Here is a 12,925-nt window from a genome sequence, read left to right as displayed (position 1 = left end):
ACTCAAAACGTTTTTTCATTGCTTCTAGGCAGCGAACTTTGGGGTAAACTGGAACGATTTGCACGGGGACGCTGTAAAATTTGTCGACCCGGGAGCGTTCCAAAACACAAACAATCTGACACTGCACATGCTTCCACTGTGAGGGGTTAGGGCCAAAAAACCAAAGGAAATATGTAAGGACAGCCTGCAGTTAACTCTCATGTTGTCATCATGCTCTTTTTACCAATTTAAAAAACCCCCAAAATAACATTTTTGATTAAAACCCCAAGCTCTTTGGCAAGTACAAATCTTTTTCTTATTTTTTTGGTGGTCATTTAAATTTTTATAGCATTGAAAAGTGTTTTCGAAATAGTTTTGATAAAGTTGACTTTTCCGTCTGTATTACCTTAACTACTCCCCTTTTAAATTTTAGTCTAAAAAAATTCCTAATTTCTCTATTCTAACCCAAAAAAGGGGTTTAAAAAATTTTCCTAAAAAGGGTTTATTACCAGAATTCAAAAAATAACGTAAAACTAAAGTTAAAAAGTTAATAAATTTTCAATTTCAATTTTCTTATATAGCGCTAAATCACAAAACAGTTATCTCTTGCACTTTTTCTAAAAGCTAGGACTCGTGATTTTGGACCCTACTCCTGTGAGTCTGTACATGACGCAATTTTGTGATAATGTGTTGAAACCAAAAAAGTGGCAACATTGAAAAAACATAAAAAGTATTGAAAAAGCCCTTGTTTTCCCCACCTTGCAATGTGAGCACAATCACACATGCCTCAGTGTAAAACCACCCACCCCTAATTACAGCCCATTTTTGGGAAATGTTGGAAAATTGTCATGGGGACAGTGCCGGGAGGAAGAAGGGAGTAAAAAGGGGGAAGGGCAGGGAATTACAGGGAAAATTTACGATAAGAAAAGGGGGAGCAGGGGCATTGAAAGGGAGACAATCAAGGGGGGGAGCGGGGGGTTTTCATGGAAATCAGGGAGTTTTTAAAACGGGGCCATCTAAAAAAATTCCGCGTCCCTCTTTAAGAATTGCTTGGGGCTTGCATACCAACAAGGCCCTAGAATAAAAAAAAAGTGTGCGTTTGCAGTCCACCCGTTTTATTAAAAAATTTAATATATTATATATAAATATTTATATAAAAAATATATAATATATAATAAATAACAACCTTATTACGGGAAATGTCAGTTCATTTTTTCGTACTGTAGGTTGTGTGTGTGTGCTTTGGTTGTGTGTGCCAGAGAGAGAGAGAGGAGAAAAAAGAGGGGAGAGGAGAAGAAAAGGGGGAAAGAAGCGACATCGCCAGCGGGAAATTGTTGCTCGTTCAGTTCGGGCCAGCGCTCGGTAAAGGATGGGGGCTCGTGAGGGAGAGGGGGATGCCCCGCTCCCGGGCTGCCCTTACCCTGTTTCTGGCACCCTCAGGGGCGAACAGAAAGGCCTCACACTTTCATTTTTTGGTGGCTGGCAAAAAGCGTTCGGGAAAGTGTTGTGGCCAGGGGGAGGGGAACGCATTACCATCTCCGTTTTCTTCATTTCGCACAGGGGAAATCGATTACCATAGACTAGCACTTCTTTTTTTGAATAATTCCTTCTCCCTTTTCCTCAACTACCTCTCCTTTTCATCTTTCTAAAACCGCACAAAAAAAAATAAATTAACTCCAACAAAAGCAGTGAGGTTTAGTCCAAACCCAAAAGTACAAAAAGGAAAAGTGCAACGTCGGACTTAAAAAATAACTAGTGCGGCTGTTTTTGAAGGGGGTGATTGCTTGGCCCTTTTTTTGCGCTTGTGCTTTTTTAAAACCCTTGCACTTTAAAAAATTTTCAAAGGGCCCCAAAGCCTTAATATAAATAACTGTTCTACGCCTTACTTGCTTTGGGAAAAAATTTTCTACACATTTACCTGACAGAGACCATTTTTGATTCTATTCTACTCACAAAATTTAAAAAAAATAAATTTCATTATTTTTTGTTAAACTACCCAGGATATGCCTATTTTTACCCAATTAAACTTTTTCGCAGTTCTTGTACTCCGGTCACAGGCGGTTTTGGCCCCTTTTTCGGGTAAGCCCAAAGTGAAGTGTTTTTTTTAATAACTTTTTATAAACTAAAACCCAAAAAATAAAAATTTTTTTATTTTTTTCCAGTGAGGTTTCCTGGATTTTTTTGAGTTTTGTAATTGTTTTCCCTCCAAGAGCACCTCAAAAAAACAATTGGATCCTTGAGCACTCCCTCACAGACATTTCATGCTTTGGGGCCTGTTTTTCTGTAATGAAATTCTCACGTGTTTGCACGCAGACTTCTCAGTAAAAAGAAGAAAACACCATCTGACAAAGCAGTTCCTATTAGTTATCATTTCCATAAAAACCGTTCAAACGTTATGTAGGTTCATTTTTTGACCAATAACTTGCCATACAGGGTGTAAAAAGGGTTTTCCCCTTCCTCATTTCCTGTTCCTTTCTGTTTTTTCACCTTAATGTTTCGGAACATCAAAACCAAATTTAACAATAGTCAAGGACAAAACCCAAGTAACCAAATGCAATTTGTAAAAGAAAGGTGTTTTTTTTAAAGGGAAAAAAATCCAAACCTCATGGGCCCGTGTGAAAAAGTGATGCCCCCTAAAACCCAATAAATGTTGGGCCCCCCTAGCGAAAACTGCAACCAGGTTTGCGTAAATGCAATGAGGGTTTTTACACTCCGGAGGGAATTTTGGGCCCCCTTTTGCAGAATGTCCTAATTCAGTTACATTAGAGGGGTTTCGAGCATGAACGGCCTTTTTAAGGTCATACCACAACATCTCAATAGATTCAGGTCAGGACTTTGGCTGGGCCACTCCAAAGTCTTCATTTTGTTTTTCTTCAGCCATTCGGTGGTGGACTTGCTGGTGTGTTTAGGATCATTGTCCTGCTGCAGAACCAAGTTCGTTTCAGCTTGAGTACACAACAGATGGTCGAACATTCTCCTTCAGGATCTCTTGGTAGACAGCAGAATTCATAGTTCCTTTTATCACGGCAAGTCTTCCAGGTCCTGAAGCAGCAAAACAGCCCCAGACCATCACACTACCACCACCATATTTTACTGTTGGTATAATGTTCTTATTATGAAATGCAGTGTTCCTTCTACGCCAGATATACTTGGACACACACCTTCCAAAGAGTTCCACTTTTGTCTCATCGGTCCACAGAATGTTGTCCCAAAGTCTTGGGGATCATCAAGATGTGTTTGGAGAAATTGAGACAAGCTTTGATGTTCTTTTGCTCAGCAGTGGTTTTTCTCCTTGGAACTCTGCCATGCAGGCCATTTTTGCCCAGTCTTTTCCTGATGGTGGAGGCATGAACCTGACCTTAACTGAGGCAAGTGAGGCCTGCAGTTCTTTGGACGTTGTTGTGGGGTCTTTTGTGACCTCTTGGATGAGTCGTCGCTGCGCTCTTGGGGTAATTTTGGGCGGCCGGCCACTCCTGGGAAGGTTCACCACTGTTCCATGTCTTCGCCATTTGTGGATAATGGCTCTCACTGTGGTTTGCTGGATTCCCAAAGCTTTGGAAATGGCTTATAACCCTTTCCAGACTGATAGATCTCAATTACTTTCTTTCTCATTTTTCCTGAATTTCTTTGGGTCTCGGCATGATGTGTAGCTTTTAAGGATCTTCTGGTGGACCTTACTGTGTCAAGCAGCTCCTATTTAAGTGATGCCTTGATTGTGAACAGGTGTGGAAATAATAAGGCCTGGGTGTGGCTAGAGAAATTGAACTCAGGTGTGGACAACCACAGTTATAGTATGTTTTAACAAGGGGGGCAATCACTTTTTCACACAGGGCCATGATGGTTCGGATTTTTTTTCACCTTTAATAATAAACACCTTCATTTACAAATTGCATTTTGTGTTTGCTTGTGTTGTCCTTGACTATTGTTTAAATTGGTTTGATGTTCCGACACACTTAAGTGTGACAAACATGCAAAGGAACAGGAAATGAGGAAGGGGGCAAACACTTTTTCACACCACTGTATTTTATAACAAAACATTATGTTTATTTTTTGGAACATCTAGCTATCTGATCCATCCCAAAAAAGGTGTCACTCTGTTTGTCCAACAGTCTCTTGCTGTGTGCCTGATTTCCACACGGGCAGCAACGTGGCCTTCCTGTATGTGATTACTTACCTGGCTTGACACATTTGCTTCCGGCTCGAGGAGACGCAGAAACGATCAAGAGCCTAGACATTTATCTAACATGTGTTTGTGTTCCATATTTCATCATGAGTATGTAGGGTAGACAGAAATCAGTTTTTGACGGATGATGTTTTTTTTGGCATGACACTGGTAGCCGGTGAACCACAATCAATGAGCCTTGTAGTGATGTAGCAACTCCCCGTCCCTGCTGCTCTGCTGTGCATGTGTGGAAGTTGGGGACACACAGAGATATTCCCAATTTATAGATAGATTACTTTTATTTCTTAACTTACCTTTGATGGCGAGAGTGTAATGCCATCCATTTTGAAATGAATGCCTAAATTAATGGTAGAAAAACCTTTTTTTCCCCAATTATTGTGTCAGATAAGGACCATTCTGTCACATAAAAATTCAGCCTTGGTTTCACTGAAAAGAATAACAACCTTTTTGGTTCCATGCTGTGCTCTCAGATTAATGACCGCAAAACAATTATGAGCTAGATAAAAATTGTGCTCTGTTCTATTATTCAAAAACTCACCCTTCCATCTTTAAATGTCACACATTACCTTTCAGAAAGTATTGATCCTCCCCTGTGTTTTTTCCCCCTGTACATTTTTTATCGTTAAAGTGCCAAAAAATGGGAGATACAAAGATAGTATAGAAGTGAGATGTCTCACCCTGTAGCTAAAACAGAGACCTAAAAACACATGGTGAAAACAGGATCTTCAGGAATATGCAGTACAATTTTAAATTAAGCGCTTTAAAGCCTGATAATGGAAAATTGATTTTTTTTTTCTAATTTGCAGATCTTCACTGAATGCGCCATTATGCCATATTGGATATTTAATTTGAAAATGAAGCTGAAATGTTCTAAGTCAGTACACATTCAGTCCCTCTTTTCATCAATAAAACTTAATAACTGGTGCATCCGGAATTCATTTGTACACGCTCAAATCATTTATCGAGATTTTTAATTATAAGCGAGTAGAAGTACTGGCTCGGGAGGCTGAATACAAAGTAAGTGAAAAAGTGCTAATTATAGTCCATTGAAGTTTCTGACGGCACTACATATAGTTAGGGGAACATCTTAGAAGTAATACTGTAACATTTTAATGAAGATAACAGATGATCAAAATGATAATATACTGCAACTACTGGTACTTGCTTATAAATAGCAAAAAAAGTTACTGGATCTCAACTGAAATGGTATGGCTTGGACACAGATTTTTTTAAATAAACAAAACAATTATTGTTATAATATCCTAACTATTACACTTGACTGGATACAAAATACACTTTAACAGAAATAGCTCAAGTTTCATGAGTATGAAGTCATGGGCAGAGAATGTAAAGTGTATATATACACTATAAATATCTAAAACATGTCTCCTTGAAACAGAGAGTGGCTACATCTACAGGATGAAAATATAGGATAGTTGTCCAGTTATATCAACAGATGAGCTTTAGAAGAGCTTTAGTAAAGTAGTTTTGTATGTACAGTAATTATGTGTGAATAAATCATGAAGATCTGTGTATTTAAAGTGCAAGCAAATTCACGCATGTAGCTGTTTACTAGGTCTGGTATTGTATTTTAGATTCCTAATCCAGCAAAATTATGAGTAGAAATGAGTTTGAGAATTTCATTATGCTTCTGTTTGTATTATTTCTACTTTCTGTGATATGGCCCGGGGGTAACATGTTGTTAAGCTGAAACAGTCGCAGTTTGGTAACTTTTTTCCATTTGTTTTGTAAAGAAAAAAAATCCCTGTTTACTTTTATTTTGAAACAGGACACAAACCCCAATCTCCTGCCCGTGTTTTTTTTGACCATCCACATCCCCCTCCCTCCAGTTTTTGAAGTAACTTTATCCCCTTACTTGGGCTTAATGTAAAAAAAGAAAATAGGTTGTAATTTTTTTTTGAAAAAGCTCAGGGGCATTTTTCTGGGGAGGAATTTTCCCAAAAAATATCATACAATTAGTTATTTCCCTAAAAATTTCGTGGGGGGGGTAGACTGGGTTTAACCCTGCTTTTAATCAATACAAAGTTTGGGGGGGAAACAGTGGGGGAATTGCTTGTTTCTGCACTGACAATCTTATTGAACCCAGTGAAATTCTTTTGGTACGAAAGAAGCAGGACAACCCAGAGGCGTTTAGTCGTCTTCGCCCGGACATCTAAGAGGGGATTCCCGTTTTTTTTAAATCAAGGACCCTTTAATGAAGAGAGACAGAGAAATATTACATTACGCATTTTTAAAAATCAAGAATATTAAAATGGGCCTTTAAAAAGCATGGAGGGGGGGCAAAAGTGTAGACCCACTTTTGGGGGTGATTAATTTTTATAAGAAGAATGTTTTCATGATTTTTCAAACAGTTTTTTGTTAAAACACATGGGTTAGGATCCTTTACGGTTAAGGAAACCCCGGTGTCCTTAACTTAGGTCGAAGCCCCTATCAATGTTTTTTTTTTATAAGGGCGGATTTTTTATTATTTGTTTTGTATTGTAAAATTGGTATCGTGTTTAAAAAATTTTAAATTTTTAAAAAACCATTGTTTTTTGAAATAATAATTGGTGGCACCCCTTTAGTAAAAACTTTCCAAAGATCTTGATTAAAGATAGGGGAAAAAAGGAAAATTTAAAAATAACGAAATATCAAAAAATAATGGACTATTTTTTATGATCATGTTTTACAGTGTTTCTATTCTGCCACTTGCAGAAAAGTAACACTTGCTTTATTTGTAAAAAAGTGAAATATTACTTTACTACAGCTTCAATGTCCCATCACAAATCTGTGGGTCTTGCAGTTAATCGAGACCGTCTCTGAGCTGTCCATTCACATATTGGTTCCACTGTTAGATACAGTATGTTTTTTCTGCTCTGTTTCAACCATCGGGACAGCTGCATGAACCCACTGATTTTATAACTCCTTGCTGTTTGTACTCTTGGAAAACCGCTATAGCCGACAATACAAATTGTTAAAGCTGAGATGATTGCCAATTCTTATACTCTTAACAAACACTACTTTGTAATGCAAGCCATGCTGTTATGTTAAAACAACAAAATGAAAAGCTATTGACGTCCTCTGTGTCTCTGCAACACATTCTCACTCCCATCTAGTAAAACACGCATGCTTGGTCAGGTGCTTTCGTCGTTTTTATTGGCGCTAAAGGTCTCCTAAGCGGGCTCGGTCGGGACTATTGGCGTCCCTTTAGCGCCTGATCTAAATGCGCTCGGTTGGGACTATTGCGGTCCCTTTAGCGCCTGATCTAAATGCGCTCGGTCTGGACTATTGCGGTTCCTTTAGCGCCTGATCTAAACACGCTTAGTCGGGACTATTGGCGTCCCTTTAGCGCCTGATCTAAACGCGCATGGTCGGGACTATTGCGGTCCCTTTAGCGCCTGATCTAAACGCGCTTGGTCGGGACTATTGCGGTCCCTTTAGCGCCTGATCTAAACGCGCTTGGTCGGGACTATTGCGGTCCCTTTAGCGCCTGATCTAAATGCGCTCGGTTGGGACTATTGCGGTCCCTTTAGCGCCTGATCTAAATGCGCTCGGTCTGGACTATTGCGGTTCCTTTAGCGCTTGATCTAAACACGCTTAGTCGGGACTATTGGCGTCCCTTTAGCGCCTGATCTAAACGCGCTTGGTCGGGACTATTGCGGTCCCTTTAGCGCCTGATCTAAACGCGCTTGGTCGGGACTATTGCGGTCCCTTTAGCGCCTGATCTAAACACGCTTGGTCGGGACTATTGCAGTCCCTTTAGCGCCTGATCTAAACGCGCTTTGTTGGGACTATTGCGGTCCCTTTAGCGCCTGATCTAAACGCGCTTGGTCGGGACTATTGCGGTCCCTTTAGCGCCTGATCTAAACGCGCTTAGTCGGGACTATCGGCGTCCCTTTAGCGCCTGATCTAAACGCGCTTGGTTGGGACTATCGGCGTCCCTTTAGCGCCTGATCTAAACGCGCTTAGTCGGGACTATCGGCGTCCCTTAGCGCCTGATCTAAACACGCTTTGGTCGGGACTATTGCAGTCCCTTTAGCGCCTGATCTAAACGCGCTTTGTTGGGACTATTGCGGTCCCTTTAGCGCCTGATCTAAACGCGCTTGGTCGGGACTATTGCGGTCCCTTTAGCGCCTGATCTAAACGCGCTTAGTCGGGACTATCGGCGTCCCTTTAGCGCCTGATCTAAACGCGCTTGGTTGGGACTATCGGCGTCCCTTTAGCGCCTGATCTAAACGCGCTTAGTCGGGACTATCGGCGTCCCTTTAGCGCCTGATCTAAACGCGCTTGGTTGGGACTATTGCGGTCCCTTTAGCGCCTGATCTAAACGTGCTTGGTCGGGACTATTGGCGTCCCTTTTGATGCTGCTATTTTAAAGAAAAGGTTGTTAGTGGGTTTACGTTTGCGTGACATATGGGAATAACAGGACGGTTAGGTTTAGGAAATGCTCGTGGGTGGGCTTACGCTTCCGTGACATAATAATGGGACTGTTAAAGAAGAAAGCCTTTGGGAAAGGTGCCAAGCAGGAGACAAACCCCGCTCTCTTGGGTGAAAGTCTTGTGTTTGACCCATCCACCACCCCGACCAACATCCCTGGGCGGAATTTCTGACTTACATACTGCTCACTAACCCTCTGTAGCTGCTGGTCTCCCCAGTACGTTATACATACATGCTGAAGGGCATCTTTTTCGTCCCTTTAGATAATGACAGCCTCTGTCCAAATGTCATACTTTACGAGTTTGAGCGAGAACGGGTTGGTCTCTGTTTTTACATCTTTTCTTGTGAGGATGCACTTGAAGGAGCTGAGACAACAATTATTTTTGTTGACAAAATTGTTTAAACTAATATCAATCCAACAGTGTATTTAGTAAGCTATTGTGACAATGTCTTGGGAACATTTTAATTGCCAATAACCTTCAGTCCCCGGCCTGTTTTTGAACAAATTAATTGTTTTTTGCAATTAGTTTTTTCCCATGTGTCACTGTGGAGTATTGTCATTTTTTTGTTGACTCATGGACTCTGATATATGCCCCCAAATTAGTTATTGCTGTTGAAAATTAGTCATTAACAATGGGGCCATTCAGTTCATTTCAGCTTTGCAAACTCAAAAATGTTTGTATAGATGTAACCACCTAGATAGATGCTGCTGTATCTCAGTGGAGCATAGAAAATGGATTTGCTTCAGAAGAAAAGTCAACAGATGAACTGGATGCTGACGGATGGAAACGTCCTTGACATTATTCTAATCCCGGTTGTTATTTCCGACAACGTAGCCTCCAACCTACAGTATTTAAATCAGGGTGCTAATTTGGGCCAATGTCAGTTTTACTGCCCTGTCATTGTTTGTGGATCAGCCAGCAGTTATTGCTGTCTCTGTGGCACTTAATTACTGCCTAATTAGTATTCTGGATTAATTGACCATCTTGTTAACTGTAACCTCTAAATATTATGATAAAGCTGCTGAGCAATTAAAATGAGGTAGGTTGGAGGCTGTAGAGCTACAACAGAAAGGCAAAACAATTTGTCCTTGGTGGGGGTGAAGGATAGTGGATTTACTGTATCATGTCTAAACTCAATGAAGTCAAATATTTCTACCTTTGCATTGTAAGAAACACACTGCTTACTGTTGTAAGTCAGAAGCAACAATTGTAAACATCTTCTGCATGGTATTTAATAATTGTGAACATCTACTGCCAGGTAAAACAAAGTGTTTGGAGTATGCTGAACACATGGACAAACAGGACAGTAGTAATGGGTTGGAAAGTTTCGTTGATGATATAATTCTTTGTAACTAGTCTCACATTGCCAGACCTATCTCCACAGTGCTGTGAGTAAGGTCTGGCTACACCATAGATACATCCTGGGATAGGAGGAAAAACACTCTGGGGTGTGTTCATTTCTTTAAACCAATTACGATCGGGCGGCGCCGAGGTAATTTCTGGATGCAGTGACAGTGGCTCCGCAAAATAGTCTCAAGAAGGAACTTGTTTTGGTGGAAACTTTGCATTGCACAAATAAAAATGTCACGTACAACATTGTTTACACAATACAGTAACATGAGCTATTTAAATTAGGTGGATACATGGTTAAAAAGCAACTGTTCTTGTTTTTGTTCCAGTGTATCCAGTGTACTTTGACATCCGATTCAAATTGTATTCACTTACTAGCCAGCGTGTAGCCTGCTAACTCAAAGTTTGGTGTTTCCTGAAGTGTAGGGATTTAGATAACTGCAACACAAAGACAGTGGAACGTCAGGGACATCTGGTGCATGAGCCACGCGCTGGATGTCAGGCAAGTGTCCTGAAATATAGAAAACAGCTTACTAATGTGTTGAGAATTTTAACTTTATGGTTAAAGCATTACAACATGTACTTACTTCAGTCATTTAGATATGTATACTGTTTTATTGTATGAATGCCTCCATGTATCAGGAGAGGATTCTGACCTCTAGTTATTTACTGTGACCCAGATCTTAGAAGATACAAATTGAAAAAAATTGAGGTGTGCTGAAAAGAGCAATTTCTATGTTTACTACAAAATATATATGATTAGCAGAGTTTTTTTCTTGCATTATTTGTTTATTTATTTATTATTTTTAAAGTAAAAATGAATCAATCTAAACATCAATCTAAAATTAGAAACTGACAGGTGCTTGCATCTCACTGCTTGTCACAGTTTTTCTGCAGCTCTAAATCCAACTGCTGAAAATCTGATTTACTAGTCTGATTTGGTAACAAGAGGCAGTCGGTCAGTAAATCAGGTCAATGGACATAATCCAATATAATCCACTCTAATCTCACAGAGTACTCATAGCAAGAGATTACCTTAGTGATTAATTTTAATTGCTATGGTAAAATCCTGATTTGGCTACATATGACATGAAAATGAAGAGACTGGGTTGTGTCCTGAAATTGCAGTGACAGTTGGGTGAGTGAGGTCATTGACAGTCTACAGGCATTTCTTTAATTTCAGTAAAGTTTGCCTTTAAAACAAATACCTCAATAAAACTCTACCATTCAGAACGAAATTGCACAATTAGTGTGGTTTTATTTGCTTTAAACAGCAAGGTTTTACTGCTTTACTTGTTGCATACATGCAGAGCAGACAAACAGAAGCACATTGTCAAGTAAAACCACCAACTGGGTGCAATTCTATCAAAATGATACCAAACTAACCCAATCATCACAATAGAAAACACCCACTATTCTTACCAAACACATACCATGCCCTCCATCAATCCCCCATCATCAGCAGAACCAGAGAGCTGCTAGTAGAAAGTTCACAAATGATAGCTCAATTTTCTAGCCTATAGCTCACATACTGTGTAAATATGAAAATCCTAAATAGAACACAAATATTATAAAGTCTTAACACTACAAAATAATGTGTTTTCAAGGGTTTTGTTTGCAGAGATTACAAACAATACATGTTTGTTGTACTCTAAAGACTTTCATACCATCACTCATCCAGGCTTGCTTTACACCTCCAGCTATTTTCACATTCTATTCCTTTTGCTCTTCAATCACTGTAATTAGTTTTTATAATTGTTGTGTACATCGACTCTCAACTGAGCAAAGGTCTTGCACACAGAATGGCTTCTTCCATCTTCCAGTGCAGCTAGAATCAAGCCTGCTTCATTCTCATTTATTTGGCATTATTTCTTGGCAGAATGTTAAACCCACTTGTGTAAGGTATAATTTTTCCACACTTAGAATAATTTATCCTTCTAATTTTAATCAGCTTGTCCTTCATTTAGTTTGTCCTTCATTACTTCTCACGCTGGCAGTCTCCGTAAGAAAATGACAGCACTGCCCGTAGGCTGTGGTAAGAATATCGTTTTTGCTTTTTCTTCATGCAAAAACATAACGACAATCATTATGAATATGTCAGGAAGCCTTTTCAAATTACCTCAAATACATGTGTTGTGTAAAAATACTATGGTATTGGAATTGCTGACATCATATGAAATTAAATAGTTTGAGGCAAGTTGAGGATGCAATGTCTTTGTCTCTGGTATTTGACAAAATGCAAGCAAAGTGCAGCTGTATAGAGAGACAAAGTTTGGTGGACCACCATAGGACCTTTATTTCAGAAAAATTAAGTACTGTTGTGAAAAGGGTAAAATTGAGCCATAATGTACACATAAGATGTTTATCAATGTGAAAGATAATTTTTCAAGTGAAGATAGTCTCAGTTTGTCACAAAACCGTTGAAGTATAACATATTTAATTAGAAAGACTACTTACTTCAAAGGCATCCCACTGAAGCTACAATGCCTGCGTGTCTCATACCTGGATTTAATGTTACTCACACAAGCAACAGGTCTTGCTTGTTCTCTTGCTTCTCGGCTGATAAAACTTATTAACTATAACACATAAGGTAAGATGACCTTACATGACATGACATTTGTTGTGGAACAGAGCTAAGCTAGTTAGCTAGCGAGCAAGCCGAGCACCAAGCAAGGTGAAGTAAATTGTGTGAAACAAGATATGGACTGGCATATTTTTGGTCTCTCCCCCTTCACTTCAGGGACTTTGTCTATATATTGCAAACATGAAGTGCACTGACTAGCCAGCGCCTGAACAACAAAAATTGTTTTAGTGTTTTGACACCGGCAGAGTTGGCCTGGGTAGAGTGTCCTCTAGTGAACTACGTGTGTGGAGAACTGATGAATGCATGCCTGTTGAGATGGGGAGTCACTTGCATGATTAGAGCAGTGGGTGGCAAGTTGGCTTCGGAGGAGTTACCCCACATCAATCTTCT

The sequence above is a fragment of the Etheostoma spectabile genome, chromosome 1 (genome assembly GCF_008692095.1).
Source record: "Etheostoma spectabile isolate EspeVRDwgs_2016 chromosome 1, UIUC_Espe_1.0, whole genome shotgun sequence".
NCBI lineage: Eukaryota > Metazoa > Chordata > Actinopteri > Perciformes > Percidae > Etheostoma > Etheostoma spectabile.
The sequence above is the reverse complement of the archived record's forward strand: the minus strand, read 5'-3'. Positions refer to the sequence as shown.